Source organism: Phodopus roborovskii, unplaced genomic scaffold, assembly GCF_943737965.1.
Source record: "Phodopus roborovskii unplaced genomic scaffold, PHOROB, whole genome shotgun sequence".
Taxonomy (NCBI): Eukaryota; Metazoa; Chordata; class Mammalia; order Rodentia; family Cricetidae; genus Phodopus; species Phodopus roborovskii.
In genome coordinates this window covers 6,210,483-6,233,694 of record NW_026126412.1, presented here as the reverse complement: position 1 = coordinate 6,233,694, position 23,212 = coordinate 6,210,483, and positions in this window count along the sequence as shown.

Genomic DNA, 23,212 nt, shown 5'->3' with positions numbered 1-23,212 from the left:
TGCTGATGCCATATTTTCATTCCAAACTTGGATAGCTTTTAGATTACATGTTTGTTTAGCAATGATAGACATTTAAAATGAATATATTTCAAATCTTAGTCCAACTTACAATATAGTAGCTGATGCTATCTTAAATAGGTTGAACTCTTAAGGTAGAGACTGGTTAGAGGCCATTAGGATTTGATTTAAAAGTAAAATAAATAGCTTTTGTTTGTTTGATTGTTTTTATTTTGAATCCATGGTAAATTTTAATTTATTTTAACCTACCATAGGAGAATTTAATAAAAAGGTAAAACAGCACTTTCCATGATTTGAGTAAGTTGAGTCATTTTCTTTTGACAAGCAAACAGGATATTCTTCCACTTTTGATCTTCTTCTTCTTCTTCTTCTTCTTCTTCTTCTTCTTCTTCTTCTTCTTCTTCTTCTAATAACACTTATGTAAGGGAGTGTATAAGAACACATTTGTTTTCTTAATGAGGACAGGAAATTCTTATTGTCTTAGTCAATGAATCTCAGAAGAGTCACCAAGAAATAAGACACTAGTAAACTTGGAAATTTAATGCTAAAATTTCTGGTTAGTGCATTCAATTTTGAAAGCAATATTTACTTGACATTGACATCTTCATGCTTGTATTTAGTATGTTTTGTCATAATCACCTTCTCCTATGACCCAATCCTGCAGAGTCTCATATTTCCAATAAGGAACCTTCCTATTTTTGTTTCTTTTTTGTGTGTATGTGTTTAATCAACCAAATTTAAGTAGGGTTACTTGTAAGCCCATGGCTGTGGATTATTTACTGAAGCATGGACAGCTAGCTAATGGCTAAATGAAAGAAAAACTCCTTCCCAGAATCTTCCAAAGAAGAGAGGAGTGAAACCTAATGATCAGTGTCTTAATTCATGATGGAATTTTGAAAGACCTCATCTCATGCAGATATTTTTCAGGTAACCATAGCTGCTATGAATTCATGAGTTCAATAACCTTATTTCTGTAAAATACTAAGGAGACAAATTGAAGATCAATTTAAGGTCATAGCATCATATCTTAGTTGATTTTATCCTAGAAATTCAGCATTCATTCAGCATATACAAATTAACAGGTATAATATACCACATTAATTAATTTAAAGGCAGAAATCAGATAATCATCTCCGTAAATATGGAGAAAGTATTTTACAAAATTTTATATGTCTTCCTGGTAAAAATTCTAAAGACAATGGAAATTTATGGATATCCTTCAACATAATAAAGGGGATATATGTAAAAATTATTATAAACATTGTACTAAATGAAAGAAAACACAAATCATTTAGTCTAGAATCTGGACTGAGACAAGGTTGTCTACTCTCTTTTAATTGGTATAGTGCTCAAAGTCTTAGCAAGAAAAATAACAGAAAAAAAGACATAAAAGTGATAAAATTGAAAAGAAAAGAAAGATAAATTATTCCTATTTGTAGATGACATGATTCACAAACAGAAAAAAACAAAAACAAAACAAAATAACAAAACCTCCAAAACTAAACAACCCTGTGTATTACAATGATTTTTTTCTTTTAAATCTGATAAACACTTTCACCAAAGTTACAGGATCCAATATCAATATACTATAGTAATGAACATATAGGGACAAGAGTCAGGAAAAAAAATGTATCACTCACAGTTGATTTAAGAGTCACTAAGAACTATCCTAACCAACAAAGTGAATGACCTCTGTGAGGAAAGATTTAGGACTCCAAAAAAGAAAATAAAAAAATTGGAAAGATACTAGATAATGGAATTACCTTTCAATATTTTAAATTATACCTTACAAACTTATGGAGATCCTGAGAAAAAAAAGCAAAATACCTGTTACTTTAAGAAGAAGCTGTGAGCAAGTGTGAGAAATAAATAGTCAAGTTTTCAAATTAGGACAAATTCTGTTTAACACAATGTCCCGTAGGCAACATAAACATGTATGAACAGATTATACTGAATAAAAACAATACTTTCCGTGGTACTGTACACATTACTTCTACATAGTATACTAACTCCAGTTTAACCTTAGACCAGTCAAACAAAATAGACAGTGTCCATCTATTTGGTTAACTAAAATATAGATATTGCTGGCATTCAATGAAAGCATCAATAACAGAATATAGATGAAAAAGAGTTTAGGTAGAGTAACTAAAAATATTTTTAACGTTATCTGCTTAGGAAGGTAAAATAGTTTAGAAACTATAAAAAAATTCAACACTTAAATTTACTCTTTCACAACTTCATGCACTTCAATCATACTCTCCTCAATTATCTTCTTATCTCCTTTTCCTAACAGAGAATCCTTTCTTCCTCATAGTTCTTGTCATATTTTCATCTCTTCTGTTTGTGGCTTACTTAATTTAAAGGTGATTGCCCACATAGGCATGTATGTGAATCTATTTACTTGACTAAGGTCAACTTCCCAGTGGCTATACTACAGAGTAATATGTCCACCACATTTCTACAAACATCAATGGCTATAGCTTTGTAGGGAAGAGTCGTAAATCTCATCCCCCTGGATGATGGGATGTTAATGAACCTTCTCTTGTGTAGCACTTAGGCAGATGATCTACTAGGTCTGGATGCAATGACCATGCCATGTCTAGAAGAAAGCTGTCACAAAATTGACGGAAAAGAATTGGTTTTAAATGATTAAATCACTACATAAATAGTAAAATAAGTATATGTTGGAAAGATAAAATATATATAAGCAAAATACTTATCCTTGGTAAACTTTTTTTCTTTTCCTTTATTGTATTCTTTTCCTCTTTATTGAAAAGAGTATTTTTTTTTAACATAATACATTCTGATTACATTTTCCCCTCCTCTAGTCCTAGTTCCTTTCTACCTCCTTCCCCATCTGGATCCACCACTTTCTGTCTGTCACTGAAAAATTGGACTTCTGAGGGATAACTATATTATAATATAACTAAACTATAATATAAACTGACACATCAGAATAGAGTAAAACAAACATAAGGAAAAGAAACCAAAACAGGATATAGGAGACAAAAAGAGATACAGATTCCTACTTGTTTGAACAAACATGAGTCCCATAAAAGCACATAACTGGAAACCATAATACATATGCAAAGCACATTTAGGGTAAACAGAGAGAAAAGTATAACTAAAATGAAATAAAAACAATATTAAAAACATGATACAAAGATGGCACTGAGCTTATTTTTTGCTGGCTAGACGCTGTTGGACGTACAGTTATCTTTAAGAGTAGTTTTTTTGTTTTGTTTATTTGGTTTTTCTTTCTTTCTTTCTTTTTTTTTTTTTTTGTTTGTTTTTTGAGGCAGGGTTTCTCTGTTTTGCTTTGGAGCCTGTCCTCGAACTTGCTCCATAGACAAAGCTGGCCTTGAAGTCAAAGAGATCCTCTTGCCCCTGCCTCCTGAGTGCTGGGATTAAAGGCATGAGTCATCAAAGCCTGGCAAGAGTAGATTTTTTTTTTGTTGTTGTTTATTTTTTTCCCAGTGAGATTCCTTAGCAATGGGAAATAGAATAGATAATTATGAATGGATATGGGTCTGCAACAGGAGGATCAAGGAGGAGAGAAAGCGTAGAATGAAGGAAATATGAGGAACATTTGAGGGTTTTGGAAACTTAATACAGCAGAAGTGTCGTAAAATATATACTTATGAGGGTGATCTAAGTGAAATTCCCAAATGATGTGGGAGAGAGTCTTTGCTGTTGCTGGGTTGATGTTTTTCTATTAGTGATGTACAGAGTACCTTTCTATAGCAAAGACACTAGCCATAGCGGTGAAGCCTCTATGTAAGTATGAACTTGATTTTTCCATGTTCAATGATCTGTGTAAGTGTTTTATTTAGCAATGGGGCCTTGCTGTCAGTTTGTAGAGAACTACCTATAGTCTTGGCAACACCTTGGTTGTTTGAGAATTCCCATGAGACCCCTTTGGCCAACAAATCAATTACCTACTAAACTACTTTTTCTATGAAAATTAAACTTTGTAGAATATCATGCTTAAACTTAATTCCTGTTTCAAACTTTTTATATGTGAGATTCCAGTGCTGCCACACATCAAATGAAATAAGATTCCCTAGTACAAGACTATTAAAAACATCTAAAATAAATTTCATAATTTCTTAAGGGCCATAGAGAATTAATTAAGTTTTTGAACAATGCTAATAACTCCAATCCCTATTAATAGAGTACAGCTCTAAAAAATTTTTTTTATTAAATGACTGGAAACACTTCTTAGACTGTAAGTGTCATTTGAGAAGAATCAGAACCTGAAAAATCTTAAGCTTTCTGGTGACACTGAATTTAAAAAAAACTAAGAGTCACATCAGATGCTTTAGTATTCTCTATGCTTCCTTCAAAAACGTATGCTACTTTAAATATATTTAGTACGATGCTTATAGGATCCATGAAAATAATTTATTCACGACTCTCATTTTGCAGCCGTTACAGTGAAGCATTGGTAGAGTAGCAAAAATAATTGGTCTAGATCACAGTACTTAGCAGTGGCTAAGACAATCCATGTCTCTTCTCAGTGTATTCATTTGGATGAGACAGGAATAAAATTCTGTAAGAAAAAACAACCAAAGTTTTCCAGCTTGCTTTTTTTCTTATTTATTCTCATTTAGATATTCTGACAGCATTTGACTAAAATCTGGAATATGAGATGAATGTTCAAAAATGATCCCTTTTTAATAGTTAGAATAAAACCCAATTTGTCAGAAGAGAGATTTATTTGCTTATCTTCCTTCATTTAACTCTATTCAGACTCGAAAGTTTTACAGTAGTCAGAACTAGATATCCTGTGTTTCTGAACATGCTCTGTTCAGAATCATACCCTACATTGTATATACTTTATACCTGAAAGTAAGCCAGCATTTGTGATCTTATCCTTAAGACTAGTTGAGCTACTTAGGAAATTGTTATTATTGCCATCAGAGAGCTGATTAAATGGAACTCAAGCAGGTAGGGTCAGTAGTTTGTTTTGTGACACACAACATTTGAAAAATTCTAGCATTGGTTAATGCCTGTCTGAGGAGGTATTAATGGCTGATGACTGCTAGGGGAGAGAGAGTTAATTTTTATCTGTTCTGTTATTTGGCCGGTTGACCCCACTTTGGTAGATGATCTCACACTCACGTTTATATGAGCAGCATTAATTATATTCTGTGTGTGTGTGTGTGTGTGTGTGTGTGTGTGTATAAAAAGCACATGATGTTTGGTAGTGGATGTGAGGGTATCATGGAGGAGTTTTGGGGAGTGAATATTATCAAAATATATTATATGAATGTATAAATTTCTCATAGGACAAATAGTCCTGTTACTTCAGCTTATTTTCCCAAGACTTTTGTTTTCTGCCCTGTGGATTGGGTTAGCCACATCAGTGTCATATAGCTCATTGTTTAGATCATCACACAGTAAATGAAAAAGTAGCTACTCATGATTATCTTCCTTGGTGATGCCATATTCACTAGAAAATAGGATCCTTTATTACAGAAGAACCACCAGGAATCTAGGGAGCCTCTACTGGGGTCATTGCATGTGACCAGTGAAATCTGGGTCTCCTCTTGTGGCTGTTGGTCTCATTAATAAAATAATTTATGAGCAGATTCAAAATGAAGTAAGAGAACTATTTTGTTAAAATTAAACAAAACAAAATAAAGCACCACCAACAAAACATGTTGGAAAGCTATGAATCTAAGCAGTTGCCTATAGAATATAGTTGAGAGGAAAAAAGCAACTCCTTTTAAGTTAAGTGGGCAAGTATCCAGCCACACAGTAGAGAAGGGAGGTTTAGAGCGAAAGAATAAAGCATATTTCCAAGGTTCGTGCTGCAGACTGAATCCATGTTCATGTATATGGGTTCTGTTGCTGCTGATGAACATGTCTGTGGGACTCCTGCTGCCAGAAAATGAATTGATGTTCCTGGCTTGTGTTACCACCTAAGGACATGCCAATGTCCATGATCTATGCTGTCATTGATGTCTGTGGTCTGTGCTTCATCCTAAGGCTATGATGGTGTCTGGGGCAGGTATAGTAGCAGAGGGCTGTGTTATTGCCAGTTGTGTGTAATGCCACAGGAGATCATGCTGAAACACATGGTGATGAAGATCATGCTTCAGCTGACTGTATAGGGCAAGGAAGCTACTTTTTTCTAGAAAGTTAATGACTTCAGACTCACAGTTCAAAAAGAGGGCCATAGAAGATCTTTGTGACAACATCTACTTCCATCCCATGCTCCCAAAAAAGTAACAGCATCGACAGAAAGCCATTGAAGAGGAATCTTAAAAATTGTGATAAAGATGCTGAGGTATATAGCTCTCCACAAATCGATTGCTTCTGGTCAGATGGGGTGGGATTTACCACCCCTCAACTCACCTTCAAATTCACTACCTTTTTAAAAAATTTATTATTAGTGCACACACACACACACACACACACACACACACACACACACACACACTCCTAAAGATTTCCTGTGCAGTCCACATAATATTACTCACATGTATATTTGCAGGGACTCTATAAGGAATTGGGATGATCTTTTCTGGAAAAGACCCCCCCACACACACACTCCCGGTATGCCTCAATTGCCCACAGTTCCATGTGTAAGGTTGAGGCCTTGTGGTATTTTTATTTAACCACTTTTCACATCTAATATTGTCATTCTTGTTCAGCTCACATTTGTGCAGGCATGTTGGTGAGATTTCATGAGCACAGGTTCTGACATTATTTAGAAAAAAAAAAAAAAAAACTCATGACAAATTTCCTTATCGTTTTTAAAATCTTTCAGTCCCCTCTTCCTTAATGTTCCATAAGTCTTAGGTGTGGAGGTGTTCTTTAGATATATCTATTGGGACAGAACTCCACAACTGTTCATTTTGATTGGTAGTAGTTTTTTGTAATAGTTGTGGTCTGTTGGAAAGAGGAATTTCCTTGATGAGGTATGAAATTATACTTATCTTTGAGTATAAGGACAGATATTTATTCTTTACCATTTATTTTATATAGAGTCTAAAATTAAGTCATTTTAAGCTCTACAAAATTATTTCCTCTTTATATTCTTTTTTTAATTTTTTTTAATTTTTATTTTACATATCGATCACAGTTCCCTCCTCCTCTCTCCTCTGTACATTCTTATCACATTTTTCTACTTTAAAAATTTTTACTTCTTCTTTGTAAACTTCTTAAAAACTAAGACACAAACTAAAATAATATCACTGTGCTCTACTTCCATTTTGCTCTATGGAAGGTCACTGAAACAAAACACAAAAAACTGTCATTTCCTACCTATATTTACAATTCTTGCCTTTGGGATAGCTCCCATAGAAATTATCATTGGTTTGTGTAAGGAAACATAAGCTAACATAGAACAATATAAATAATATCTAATATTATATTATAATTATGTATACATGTTGAAATATATTGTAATGATAAAATTTATAAAATTATAAATTCACAAATCAACAAACGTCTGTTACCATTTCAAACATTTCTCCTAAATGTAATATTTTTACTCTTTTAAAATATTCAATCATATATATAATGGGTTTGGATCAACTCTACCCATAATAACGTTTTTCTAATTCTGTAAGTACCATACTGTAGATTTTCTCTCCCAATTTTGTATGTTCTCTCTTTTTAAAATTAGTATCCACAGAGTTTATTTATTGTATCCTACATATGCACTTACTGGAGTATGGAGATCCTTTTGGGGCTCACATTCTTAAAGAGAATTGACTATCCTTGCCCCAGCATGTTTTAGTTGCCAATAGTTTCTCAAAAGGAATGGATCTTTCTGAACTCCTCATCTAGTACTTCAGCTGGCTTGACATTGTACAACTCTTCTGCACACATACTAGCTTTTTTGTTCTTATAAACAACTGTGCTGTCATGGGTGGCAAATACAGTTTTGCTGCAGTTGTCTGCTCACTCTGGCCCTTCTAATCCTTCTGCCCACTCTTCCACAATGATTCCTGAGCCATTCATGGGGAAGGTGTGATATCGACATCCCATTTATAGCTAAGCACTCCATAGTCTCTCATTCTGTGCACAAGGACTGGTTGAGATTGTGTGTTAGTTCCCATCTCCTGAAAAAAAAAATAGCTTTTCTAATTATGGTTGAGGGACATAATACTCTATGGGTATAAAGAAAAGAAGTTAGGGAGTAATTTATTACTGTGCTCATTTAGCAAAATTATGGTACTAGAGTCTCCACGAGAACCTATAATGTAGCCAACTATGGAATTTTGATTTACCCATTCAATAGTACCAACTATGGTTTTTACAGGACTTTGAATGAGAATGTTCCTTATTGGCTCATATATTTGAATATTTGGTTCCTAGTTGAACTGTTTAAGAAGGATTAGGAAGTGTGGCCTTGGAGGAAATATGGCTATTGTGTCTTTTCTCACCAAAAGAATAGTAAATAAAGTTGGTACCGGCAGTACGGTATTTTAATAGACCATGACACGTGTTGGTTCACTGTGGACTTTGGTTAGGAAACTAGTGAAATATTTCAGGTGGTGCTTAGCTGGTCAACCTAGTATAAAGGAAGACAGTAGTGTTGAGAGCAATGTGAATTGTAGAAAGTTTCAGAGTGGGACAATATTACTAACTGGGCAAGATACTATTTTGTGATATTTTGATAAAGAATGTGTCTGCTTTTCTCACTTAGCTTAAAAATCTCTTGAAAGCCCAGTGATGGTGGTGCATGTCTTTAATTCCAGCACTCAGGAGGCAGAGACAAATGTTCCTCTGAAGTATTGATATCGGTGTGTTCTACACAGCAACTTCCAAGACAGGCTCCAAAGCTAGGCACAGAGATCCTGTCTCAAAAAAAAAAAAAAAAAAAAAAAAGAAAAGAAAAATCTCTTGGAGTCTAAATTATAGAATTTGAGAGGATATTTCAAGATAGTGATTGGGCTTATGCATATCTACAATGAGAAAAAACAAACCAGGCAAAATGTGATACAAAATATAAAATTGGACAAGACAGAGAGCACTAAGGAATTTAATGTTGAAACCAAATCTTCTACTCAAATAGATGGGAAGTTTACAGAAAGACCTGATACGACATGGAACAAAGTGGGTGATGACTTAGGGTGAGACACCACTCATCTAATATTATTCCTTGTAAAAAGGAAAACTTATGCAAGAAAGGAAACCATCAAAAAGCCAACACTTCTGCTAATATAACTCAAGATAGGTAGGATCTAATCCAAACAATCAGGAGTATTTAGCACCACAAGGTTATGTCTTTATAAAGAAGGCTATAGAACAGGGATTTTGAAATATTCCTCTAAGGTTAAAGAAAGGCTCCAAGGCTAGGCATTTGATAAGAGTATTCCTGCACCGAGGCTGTGAAGTATATAAAGCTGTGAAAGTGAAGCCTAGATTGCATTGGAGACCCCTAGATGTTAGAGATGTTGAAGTCATGGGATGTCTACCATAGAAAACTGCTAGAAGTGTGTTGCAGTCAACAAAGTTAGAAGAAGTGGAAGACATTAATCAACCTTTGATATCAGACAAGTACATACAGGATTTGTAGATTGCTTTATTGGGTTTTGGTCTTTCATTGGTCCAAAGTTTGCTCACTGTGCCCACTTTCATCCCTTGTGGAATAGTAATGCATATTCAGTACCATTGTTTGTTATAATTGTATAATTTATATTTTGATTTTAACTTTACAGGGTGCTAAAATTAAGAGACTTCCATTAGTCTCAAAAGAAACTTTGGGCTTTAAGCTTTTATACAGTGTTGAGAATGTATGACTGAACACATTTTGCATTATATATGGCCACAAGCCTATTTGGGCCAGGGGATAGAGTATGGTGGTTTAGAAGAGAATGGTCCCTATAGGTTCATATATTTAAATACTTGGTCCCTAGTTAGTGGATTGTTTAGGAAGGAAACGGAAGTTAGATAGCTCAGAAATCTAGGGTAGAATCAACCATGACTGAAAAAAAAAAAAGTCAATGAAATGATTTCTAATGATATTCTGCTATACTCATAGATCAATTCCCATCAGACACCATCACAGATTATTGAAGCATATGCTGATGGGAGCATATGCAGAGACCCACTGCCAAACATTAGACAGAGTTCAAGGAATGCCACAGAACATGGAGAGGAAGGATTGCATGAGTCAGAAGGCTCAAGGACACCAAGAAAACATGGTCCACAGAGTCAACTAAGCAGGACTCTTAGTAGCTCAAAGTGACTGAACTGGAAGTCTAAGAGCCCGCGTGAAATGGAGCTGCAGAAATGTACACAGACCCTCTGCATACATGCTATGGTTACTTAGTTTGGAACTTTTGTGGGATTTCTAACAGTGGGTGTGGGCGTGTCTCTGACTCTTGTCTGCTTCTGAGAGCCTTTTCATTATATTGGGTCACAAAGTCTTGCCTTGGTATAAGGGTTTATGCCTAGTTTTACTGTATCTTGATATCCCATGTTTTTTTTTTTTTTTTGATATCCTTCAATGATGGAAGATATAATTCTGTATAGATGCTGTATAGATGTTTCTATTATTGATTAACAGGAAAGCAAGATAGGCAGGACTAGGAGACAAGGAAGATTCTGGGAGATGTAGTAGAGTGGAGTTGAGAAGTAGGATGTGAGAAAAGATGTTCAGATCCTCTCTCTAGTAAGATAAAGACTACATGGAAACACTTAGATTGATAGAAACCTGCTAATATTTAAGACAGAGCTAGCCAATAAGAAATGCTTGTAACTGGCCAACAGTCTCATAATTAATACACTGCCTCTGCATGTTATTTTGGACCTGATGCAGCTCTGGGATCAGGCTGGCAGGAAAGTGCTCATAATACTGGTAGACCTTTTCTCTGAAGGGGAGAGGAGAGGTGTGGTGTAGTTGGGAGGAATGCAGGGAATGCAAGGTATGGTAAGGATGTACTACATTAGAAAATAATAAAGAAAAAACTGTGTGGTTTTATTGGAAGAGGTGTGTCACCAGGGGTAGACTTTCATTTTCTAAAGCCCGTGGCAGGCCTAGCATCTCTCTCCTTCGGGTGTAATCTCTCTCATCTATTTCTCTAGCTCTGTGCCTTCCTACTCACAGGCAGGCACTATCGTCATGGATTCATCCTCAGAAATTATAAGCAAGTTTCTAATTGAACACTGTCTTTTGTAAGTTGCTTTGGATATGGTGTCTCTTCATAATAATAAAACTAACATAGACAGGTTCCATCTATTGAGGAGGGCTTTAAATCTTAATCAGAGATTTGGTAGATTTATTTGGAGTGATGTCATTCCAAACAAACAAATAATACATTGCACTATGTTGTCATGTGAAATGACAGGGCTTTTGGTGTTATTTAGCTGTTTTACTTATGTGGATCATCTCTAGTAGGTGTACTGCCCACTGACCAAACATGCACTGCACAAAAATAACTGTTGTATGCCTCTATGTGCTTCTGAGCAAGTTCAGTATAAACAACTGAATCCCTATCCATGACCAAACATATATATGAGTTTGGTTTTCTGCTAAGACAATATAAAAATTCCCACTTATTCCATATCTAACAAAATATCTAATCCAATAAGTTTAACTTTAGATATTTAGGTAGATGGATAGCTTTGTATCCGTGTAGTACTTATTAGTATTTTATTTTGAAATTGTTGGCTCCAATATTATTATATGTACCTTTGAATATTTAAAGATATGTGCATATGCATTGAAAGATATAATACATTTAAAGATATGTATATACTCCAACATTTGAGGATGTACCTTTTGTCATGAATATGTATTACAAAGATCTTTTAAATGAAAGAAGTCTTGTATTTTCAGCTGTTTCATCTATACAGATTAAATGAATTTTTTAAAATTACATGCAAAATGCACATATAAATGGTCTATCGTGTGGTATTTTGATACATGTATACAATGTGTAATGATTATATCAGCATAAGCATATTACCTCCTTAAATATTTATATCAATTTTGTGGTAAGAATCTTCAAATGCTTTACTACTAGAATCTTGAAATGTGCTATAAATTGTAATTCTTTTAAAACCAGTATTTGGGCTGAAAGCATGGGCTTTTTACATACTAGGCAGGCTTTCTACCTCACAGTGAAATGCTGAGAACTCTTTTAATGTTCAAATAAAAACTACAAAAGTTGTCATTTACTTTTCATTTATGACTTGCTATCCTTTCAAATTTTTATCATAAACATAAAACATTGACTTAGCCTTTCCACAGTTCTTTCCTTCTGATAACATTATGTTTGGCATATTAAAAAAAGACAATAATATTTCTAGAAAATTTTTGATAATACAATGCTAAAAATAATTATAAATCTTGAGTGGCTTAAAGTAAAATTATCTACAAGTTACATAAATCATTGAAGAAAAGATTGGCATAATTTTGGAACATTCCATTTGATGGTTATTTCCTGAAATATTCATGTTAATATAGATGGGAGCACATATTTAAAATTATTAATAGCTATGATTAGTGTAAAAAATGTTTAAGCTGGGTTTAAGAATAGTTTATTGAACTTTTCAATAGAATAAAATTGACAATTTACCTAAACTGGCTTAAAAACATATAAATATAATATTAGATTTGGGCATCAATTAGAAAGAAATATATACTAAACAGAAGGTTTTAAAATTTATTCAGTGGCATAAATGTATTTCTCACTATGGTTTATGAACTATGATAAGAACCAAGGTGGAAAGGGTTGACAAAAATTTTGAACTATAATACATTTCTTGGAGTAATTAAACATTACCAAGAAACATATTTCAATGTAAGGACTTTAATTATTATTATTATTATTAAATTGCAACTAAAAATAGAACAGTTAGATTGAGTAAAACTATAAAAATTATATAAGCAAAGAATACAATGGAATGGTATAACAACTTTACAGGTGGGAGAAAATATTTTCAAATTACATATCTCCTAAGGAGATTATTTAGTATATATCTTAAGTGATCAACTCAAAAGTAACAAACACATAATTTAAGATTTGAATTGGGTAAACACAGACATACAAGGAGGTAAGGTATAGAAATAACGTTCAACATTAGAATCATTTTAAAAATGAAAATTAAAAGCACAATTCATATCTTTCTTTACTTGCAATTATGGTATTATCAGAATTGAAACATATCAAATATTGGTGAGGATCACATTAAAAACTAACAGCTCATTGTTGTTGGTAATGTTATTATTATAGTTGTGAAAAAATGTGTATATTCATCAAACATAGCTTTTAAATTGCCGTATGATTCTTGCATTGTACTTAATTTGATACAAATTATAAAAAATCAGTATATGACAAGACATAAAATAAATACATCAAAGAAATACATGCTCTTTTATGTTCACTCTACATTATTCACATTTGCTAAGTTATGGAGTAGATTTATTTTTAATAACAAATGAATGAATAAGAAAATTGGATTAAAAAAAGAAAAACATGATAACTCTATCTCCAGATATAAAAAATTATAGGACACCATGTTGATCAAAATAAGCCAGACCCAGAAAAATACTCTATATTGTACTTAGATCTGGGGCATCAAAAATTAACTAGTAAAAGGATGGCTGATGTAATAGCATTTACAAATGTGGAAATAGGAGAAATATAGGCAAACTATGAATTACTGAGACAGTTGGAACATTTAATTCATGAAAGAGTATGTGTATACAAACAACAATACACAGAATTGATACCACGAAGAAACAATGGATAGTGCTTATGGAAGGGACTATGCACAACGTGAAGGAAGCTATTTAACAACTCAAAGCAGGGAACTAGTGAACACTACATTATGATTGTCTTCTGTTTAACATTAAAATGGTGAATTTTTTATCTTGAAAGGTATTTCAAATGCAATGACAATACATTACATACATGTGTATATCTTCAAAACACAGCATCTGCTAGAAACAAGATTGTCCAAGAGACAGTGCTGTGAGCAGGGAGGGAATAGCAGCCAGTGCCCCAGTCACCACAGGGCCAGAGAAACTTGACTGTGGTTGTCACCTGTTTTTTTTTTTTTTTTTTTTTTAAATTTATTTTATATAACCAAGTCCATTTAAATGAAAACAAACATTTATAGACAATATTTGGGAATTTGGGCATTGTTCTTTCCAAACTACTTCCTGCTGGTAAGGGGCACTGTCATGGGGGATTCAAAGAAGATTCAGAAATCCTGGCTGTAGTCTGTAAGGCTGCTTTGTCCAGCTGTTTTGAATGTAGGATCACCTCTTACTCTGTTTCAGGCAGTCTGGCTTGATCAAACCACATTAGTCTGGGAGGAATCCACATCTTCTCATTTTCTATGAAACAAAAATAGAATCCTTTTCCCCAGTAACTTGTCCTTGAACTTAAATTTTGGAGTCAAAGCATTTTTTTAATTTAATTTATTATTTTACATGTCAATCCCAGTTCCCTCTCCCTCTCTCCCTCCCTCCCTTCTTCCCCCCCTCTCTCCCTCCCTCCATCCTTCCCTCTTTTCCTCCCTCCCTCCTTCCCTCCTTTTTACCCTATCTGCCCTCTCACATGAACTATAACCACCCTCCCCTCCCATCCCCCCACCCCAATTCCATATGTAGGGGAATGCCATCCAGTTGGGGTCATGTAGATCTGATAGGTCATGTGAAGTAGGGACTAGGGCTTCTCTCCTGTCTCTAGGTTAAGGCAGTTTTCCCTCCATGGGCAATGTGTTTGCAAAGTCCTTTTGTGCACCAGGGATACATCCTGGCTCCACTGTCTGAGGTCCCTTAGACTGCTCAGTCCTTCTGGCTGAGACCCATATTCAGGGGGGCCTGAGTCAGTCCCATGATAGCTTCCCAGCTATCAGTCTAGTGGCCTTTAGCTCCTCCTTGTTCAGGTCAGTTATCTCTATGTGTTTCTGCCGCATAGTCTCCTCTCCATCTGAGTCTGGGTTCTAGTTGGACTAAGTGTTTATGTATGGGTGTTTGATCCTGTTTCCAACAGGCATTAGTTGAGAGCTCTATGGATAAGTTAGTTGTTGATGTCTCTCTCCGGGAAGGACATTTATGATAGCCTTTCCACAGAAGCTCAAATTGTTAGTTGGGAGCAGTCTTGTAGTTCTCTAGACCTTTCTTTGTGTTCAGTTTTATCTTCAAACCAATATTGCTTCCCTCTTTTATGTTCTCTCTCTCTGTCTCTCTCTGTCTTTTTCCTGTCTTCTATTCCTAACCAGGCTCAATTTTCCTGGTCGCACATGTTTTCCTTTCCTCCCCCTCGATTCTCCTACTTCTCTTTCCATTCGCCGTCCCCCCCCCCCCACTTCCCCTGAGCTCTGGGGAACTTGTCCCTTCCCAGTTCTGTGAGGGACTTTATATGACTCTCTTAGAATACACCTTGTATCCTAGTTCCTCTGGTGGTGTGAATTATAGTCTGGTGATCCTTTGATCTAGGTCTAAAATCCGTATATGAGTGAGTACATACTGTGTTCCTCTTTTTTGTGACTGGGTTACCTCATTCAGGATGGTTTCTTCAAGTGCCATCCACTTGCCTGCAAATTTCAAGATACCATCATTTTTTTTCTGCAGAATAGTATTCCATTGTGTAGATGTGCCACATTTTCATTAACCATTCTTCAATTGAGGGGCATCTAGGTTGCTTCCAGGTTCTTGCTATTACAAATAGTGCTGCTATGAACATAGTTGAAAAGATGTCTTTGTTGCATGGATGTGAATCCTTTGGGTATATGCCTAAGAGGGGGATTGCCTGGTCCTGTGGTAAACTAATTCCCATTTTCCTGAGGAACAGCCATACTGATCTCCAAAATGGCTGTATGAGTTTGCACTCCCACCAGCAGTGGAGGAGTGTTCCCCTTTCTCCATATCCTCTCCAACATAAGTCATCATTGGTGTTTCTAATTTTAGCCATTCTGGCAGGGGTAAGATGGTATCTCAAAGTTGTTTTGATTTGCATTTCCCTGATAGCTAAGGATATAGAGCATTTTCTTAAGTGTCTTTAAGCCTTTTTCATTTCCTCTATTGAGAATTCTTTCTTCAGTTCTGTACCCCATTTTTTAATAGGGTTATTTTTGTTTTGTTGACTAGTTTCTTGAGTTCTTTGTATATTTTGTAGGTCAGCCCTTTGTTAATCAATGCCCAGCCAACTATCCATCTTCTTTGTGCCCCTGGTTATGTATCATAGTGTGTTGTTAACATTACTTCTGTCATATAACAAAAAGGGCACATAATAATCAAGAATTACTTTATTGCTCAAAATATCCTTTGCCCTCTATAGCATTTAAGACTAGAAGAATCTGTGTTTATGTAATGGAACGGAAGATTTGCTAGCTTGTTTCTAGTGTGTGTGTGTGTGTGTGTGTGTGTGTGTGTGTGTGTGTGTGTGTTGTTTTACTTGCTTTGATTTGAGTTTTGCAATTTTATAAATTATAAGAGAATTTTACATAATTTATTTATTTTTCATACCTCTCCACAACTCCTCCCAGATTTACTCCATCAACTATGTATTTTCCTCCTCCACCTCCATTTTTTCCTCCTCCCCTTCTTTTTAATGGCTGTCAAGTCTCATTTGTACTGTTTCCATTTTCCTTGAAGTATGTCCTCCCCATAAAGAACCACAGGCTTAAAGACACTGACTTTCCACATAACCTCAACTGTCCATAGCTTCCAATAAAGGTGAAGAGCTTTATGCCCACCTCTCCTTTAGTTGCTGAGATTTTTTTTCTAGTTTGCACATTGACCAGTCTTGTCCATGTTTAACAATTGCTGTGAGTTTATATTTGCATGTATTAACTGCCCGTTTGTGCCGGTAAAACTCTCCTTTCTTTCACTCAGCTATGAGAGCAAAAACATTCATTGTATTTTAGGATGATTGTGCTAGTGGTCATTTAGACTAATGTGGAGAATAGATTATCCAGAGAAAAGCCTAAAGTGAGAATTTTATGAGACCAATGCAATAGTCAAGGAAGCATAACCTTAAGCCATTAGTGGGGTTATACAGTAAGTGAACCAAAGTAGTTAATATTTATTTTTTTAATATTTGCTTCCATTTATTATTATTGTGCATGTTTGTGTGTGTATGTTCACATGTATGTGGGTCTTCATCAACATATTGTAATTTGAAATTATGATCCTAACCGAACACTAGTTTTGAAATTTGTGTATGAAACAAAGTGTCCAAAATTAAACAAACTTTTTTTTGCATAAAATAATTGACATTATTTGAATGTTATTGTATAGCTTTGGCCTTACTCTGGAGTAGATGTCTTGCCTTCATGCTTACTTCTGACATATAATTCTGAAATGTCATCATAACAGGCTTTCTATGAATAGTTGGTTTAATGATGATTTCAGAGAATTTTATCAATGCTAATAACTCTACTTTCAAGCACACTTCTCATAATATCTTTGTCTTTTTTATTCTTTATAGAGTTCTTTTTTCTTCATTATAGAGTTCAACCTCTATATTATTTCTTGGTTGAATAGCAAAATGTATTGTTTTAATCAAAGAACATTACTGTTTTGAGTGGCTTAAGGTTAAAATAATTGTATTGTTTGACTTTGAGAATTGTTTGAAAAAGCATATACTATCTTGAAGAAAGTCAGTACTCCTTTAAGAAATTATGAATTGTGTGAGAATATTTGAGTGAGTTCTAAGTACACAAATGTGTTTCCTCAGTTTTCTCACATCACATACTCTAAGTTATCCGTGTATAACAACATGTATGATTATTCTAACACCTCAGTTCATTCTCAATGCAACCATCTATTCGGTAAAGGCATCACTTTATTATACTGGTAAAGAATTAGAAAACACTATCCAGTTTGATTTTATCTTAACTACTTATCTACAAAATAGAAACATTAATTGAATGAGTTTGAAACATTCTTGTGATGCTTAATTTGCTTTTATGTTACTTGCAATTCTTTTTAAACAACAAAATAAATAATGCAGTAGTTATGTTTAAGCTCAATTTCCATGAATCATTTTCTTTCATATATATTCTAGCATTAATATCACTTTCATACTAGTTAACTACAGAAATTTAAAAGGAAGGAGAGAAAACATATGTCTCAAACTTAATTACATACTCAGAATGAACAGTTTGTATTGTCTGATGCTGTCCTATAAAATTAAACACTAAAGCAAATTTAGATTTCTTCATGCAAATCTCCATTTCCATATGAAATTCTCATAGTTTTAAAAGGGATTTATTGGCTTTGCCTAGACAAATTATTTAATTTCTGTTTTTAAAATGATTAGAATTATATTTTATATTAAATGATTCTTTTTATATGTATTTATTATTTTTTCTTGTTTTACATAACACTCCCAGTTCCCTGTACCTTCCTTTCTCCCTCCCATATCTCCCCAACCGCTCTCCTATGCCCCCGGACCACCCCTTCCATCCCACCCCCTTTCCCACTCCACAGGGATGGTGATGCCTTCCAGCAGGGATCATCAAAATCTGTCAAGTTTGGACTTGGGCCTCCCTCCTGCCTCTAGGCTAAGGGAATATCCCTCCATGGGGAATGAGTTTCCAAAGTCCTTTCATGCACCAGGGATACATCCTGGTTTCACTGTCAGAGGTCCCTTACACTGCTCAGGCCTTCTAACTGAGACCCATATTCATGGGGTCTGAGTCAGTCCAATGCTGGATTTCCAGCTATTAGTCTGGGGTCCCTGAGTTCCCTCTTGTTTAGGTCAGTTATCTCTGTGGGTTCTGTAGCCTGATCTTGATCCCAATTTTTATCACTCCTCCCTCTCTGCAACTGGATTCCAGGAGGTAGGCTCAGTGTTTAGCTGTGGGTGTCTGCTTCTGTTTCCATCAGCTACTAGTTGAGGGCTCTGTGATGCCCTATAAGTTAGTTATCAATCTCATTATCAGAGAAAAGGCATTCAAGGTAGCCTTTCCATGGTTGCTCAGATTGTTAGTTGGGGTCATCCTACCTACATTAAATGAAAATTAATGATACCTGCTACACCCATAGAACATGCCTATCCCAATTGTCATCAGAAAGATTTCACCTAGCAACTGATGGTTACCAATGCAGAGACTTACAGCCAAACATTAGGTGGACCCCGGGATATTTTATGGAAGAGAGGGAAGAAGGGTTATGAGAGCCGTAGGGGCCAAAGTTACCATAGGAAAACAGAGTCAACTGATCTAGATTACTGGGGGCTCACTGAAACAGAACCAAAAAATTTGTATGAAACCGATCTGAGTACTCTGCACGTGTGTTGCAGTTCTTTAGCTTGGTCTTATTGTGGGACTTTTATGGGGGGCATTGTTTCTGACTCTGTTGTATGTTCTTGGGACCCTTTCCTCCTCCTAGATTGACTCATCCAGTACAGTCTCAACAGGAGAAGTAGAACCTAGTTTTGCTGCAACTTGATATCTCACATCTTGTGATATACATGGGAGGTCTGCACTTCTGAAAGGAAGGGTTAGGGAGTGCACAGTAGACAGGAGGATGTTGGGGTGGGGGAAAAACTGGGATGAAAGAAGCAAGGGTGAGCAAACTGTGAATAGGCTGGGAAAAATAATAGATTACTTGATAAAAATAAAAATATTATATATATATATAATCTCTATGTGAATAGGAATGAGTTTGTAAATGTAGTTAAACTTATATTTGGTTTAAATCTTTTAATTTGACAATATTTAATGTGAACATTTGTTTCATAATTATAATTAAATTTGTTCACTTTTACTGGTGCAATGCAGTTATGGGTATCCAGCTTATGGAAGTGCCATTGACAAAAAAACAGCTAGACAAACAACTGGAAGTAATTTATCTTAGAGATAATTATAAAGTAATTTGTTTTAATCAGCATTTACCTATTGCCAGGTAAGGCAATAGTTTTAGTAACATTACTTTCTATAAACAACAACCATTAAAAAAACAACATAAATACCTCAAAAATTATCTTATTAAAAGTAATCAAGCTTGCATATTTTGAAGAGTTTACGTATCCGTATGAACAACAGACATTATATAATATTTTCAGGCACAAAAGTTATCATTTATAGTTTTTTCCAGGACCAGACATAAGATATGAAGCTCTTCCCTATAGTAAAGTAGCCTAGAGCCAGTGCTTCAGTCTCCACATGGTTGACCAGATGTTTTCTGACTGCCTCTTGAAGATTGAATGCTTAGACTTCTGTTGAGTTCTTTGTGTTTACAGTTCATGATCATGTGCTTTTCACATTCCCAAATAATGCACACTCTGTTCTTTTGTATATGCTTCATAACTGATGCTTTTGGTTTTGTTTTTTTTGAGAGAGGTTTTCTCTGTAGGTTTGGAGACTTTCCTGGAACTACTGGTGCTATTGTAAAATGTTTGAATGAGTAATGGTTGGTTTTTAGTGAATATTTTTATTTCTTATCTCATATTTTTTATGGTACAGCTGTGACAATACTGAGGCCACTGGCAGTGGGTCCAAGATCTAATTCTCATGCACAGATTGACTTAGTGGAGCCCATTCTATATGGAGAGATTCCTTGCTCAGCCTAGACACAGGAGTGTGGGGGTAGAGAGGGACCTTGGTCCTGACTCAACTAGATGATGGGGCAGATGTAATAGATTTCCTAAGGGAGGCCTAACACTCTCCAAGGAGCAGATGGGAGGTTGGGTGGGGGGAGTGGGGAGAATAGGAGGAGAAGAAAGAGGGGGAAATGGAATCAGAAAAACATCACCCTTTACAATAGCGACAAATCACATAAAATATTTTAAGGTAACTCTAACCAAACAAAAAAAAAAAAAGACCTGTGTGACAAGAACTTCAAGTCTTTAAAGAAATTAAAGAAGATATTAGAAGATGAAAAATTTTACCATGTTCTTGGATAGGTAGGGTCAACATAGTAAAAATATCAATCCTACAAAAAAAAAAAAAAAAAACAAACTTCAGACTGAATGCAATCCCAATCAATTCTTCATAGACCTTGAAAAAAAACTGATGCTAATATATTTATGCATACATAAAAGCCTTACAAGTATCCAGTTATGAAACATAATATTTTTATTTTTCTTTATTGTCTCATGTGTTAAGCAATTTTTCTTGATATTGCTTAAGAGAGTGTCTTTAGTTTTCAAATATTTCAAGAATGGTTTCCCATTGTCTAAATCTTTTGTTTAATCTCAGTTATTACTGGGTGGGAAGTGAGAAAGTATTTTTCCCCAATTAATGACTGCCCTCCATGTTATTTAGTTTCACAGAAAATCTATAAACCACAAGCCTCTAGTGTATACATTGCTACTTAAGAAATGCTTTAGAACTGTTTACAAGATTTATTTTAAAGGAAGTATTAATCTACTGAATTTTATTCAATTTGTTAACACGTGTAAAACATCCACATACAATTAGAAAATGTTCTAAGCTTCAGAAAATAGTTTGTTACCCTTTGTGGATCTTCAAAAAGTTGTGATTTTATTTTAGAGGAAAAAATGTAATAAAATCTGACCATAATATACAAAACTAAATGTTATTGTAATGCCTCTAGAGGGCAGCATTAAATTATTTGAGCCTATTAGCTTTGAATTAACATTTCTAATGTAAATCAGTTAATTGTGGGGGTAGTTAGAGTCAAAATGGAAGAGGGGGTGTTCTCTCCATATCTTATATGTGGTTGCATACGGTTGTTAGTTCAACTCCTCACACTGTGCCAATAGGCTTCTGATATTCTTTCCAGGGAAGAATTTAAGTACTCCTGTTAAGGTTTAATGAGTAATTATTAGCACAGTCAAAATATATTAATTAGACTGTCAACATTTAAAAAAATTTTATGTTGACATTATAATTACATTTCCACCTTCCCTTTCCTCTCTCCAAGTCCTCCCATATAACTCTCCTTTCTCCCTTTCAAATACATACCCTCTTTTAAAAATTGCTGTAACAGAGGCAGGGTGGTCAGGGTGCATGGGAGAGGGCAGAGAGGGTAAAAGGGAGGGAGGGAAGGAGAGGGAACTGGGATCAACATGTAAAATAATAAATTAAATAAAAAATTGCTGTAACATGCATTTGCATAGATATATTCATAAATAATTTTCCCAATAAGCATTGTTTCCATGCAAACCATATTAAACTATGATTTGATTCAGATTTAATCACTTTTACCTTTGCAACTTCAATTATGGATGTTAAACATATAATGAATTAGTAATTTTATAAAAAAAAACTTAAAATTTGTTAGTTTCCAATGTACTTTTACATCATGAGTGCTTTACTCTTTTCCTACACACATTCTCTCTCTGTCTCTCTCTCTTTCTTTCTCTCTCTCTCTCTCTATCACACACACGCACACACATACACACAAACACACACACAAACACACACACATTGTATTTACATACTTTCCTAGATTTCTACCTCAGTGGGGGGAAAAAGTGAATATATGGAATAATAAATCCCTCACTGATGAGTGTCACTTAGCTTGCTTTAGTCTTTGTTTGTTTGTTTGTTTAATTACATTCCATGCTGCTATCTGGAAGCACAAGGGAGACTGTGAAAATAGAGAAAAACGTGGCTTATCTCATTATGTATAGAATTATAATTTACAGTTTTTCATTTTAGTTGTTTTCTTTGTGGATAGATATTTCTAAAGTTATAGAGTCAATTTTATTCCTCCCGAATAATCCCGTCACACCCCGAGGTGATGAAAGATGATCTGTAGTCTCAGATGCTTCACTGTCTTCAAAGGTGTTTGGAGAAGTAAAGGTTTATTCCTCTTGTTGTTGATATGGTGGTGGGATCAGAATGAGTGCTTTAGTCATTTTTCTGGCATTCTCTTTGGGAGTATAGAATATATGTTCTTTTGTGGAATATGCTTCTAAACTGAATATAAAATCTAAGGCACAGTTTTGTATGTCTTTCACTATATTTTGTGAAGGGAGTATTAAATATGCCCTTTAGAGTTGTAGAAGTCATGCTTAATTTAAAATGAAGTATATGCTGAAACGTCAATTTTGGTAAAAATCTTAATTTGTTGACAGAGTTTATATTCTTCACATTTCTTACTACTCTATATTTGAAAAGTATTGTGAATATTTAATGAAAGCTTACAGTATCTGTGGAAAGGCACAAAGAATTATCCATGCTTTAAATTTGTAACGGAATTTGATAGTAAGAAGTGACTTTTGTAAGGTTATACCAGGATCAACATTGGTATCAGAAAAAAGTTTTTTGACTTCATGTTCAATTTTTCTTATTA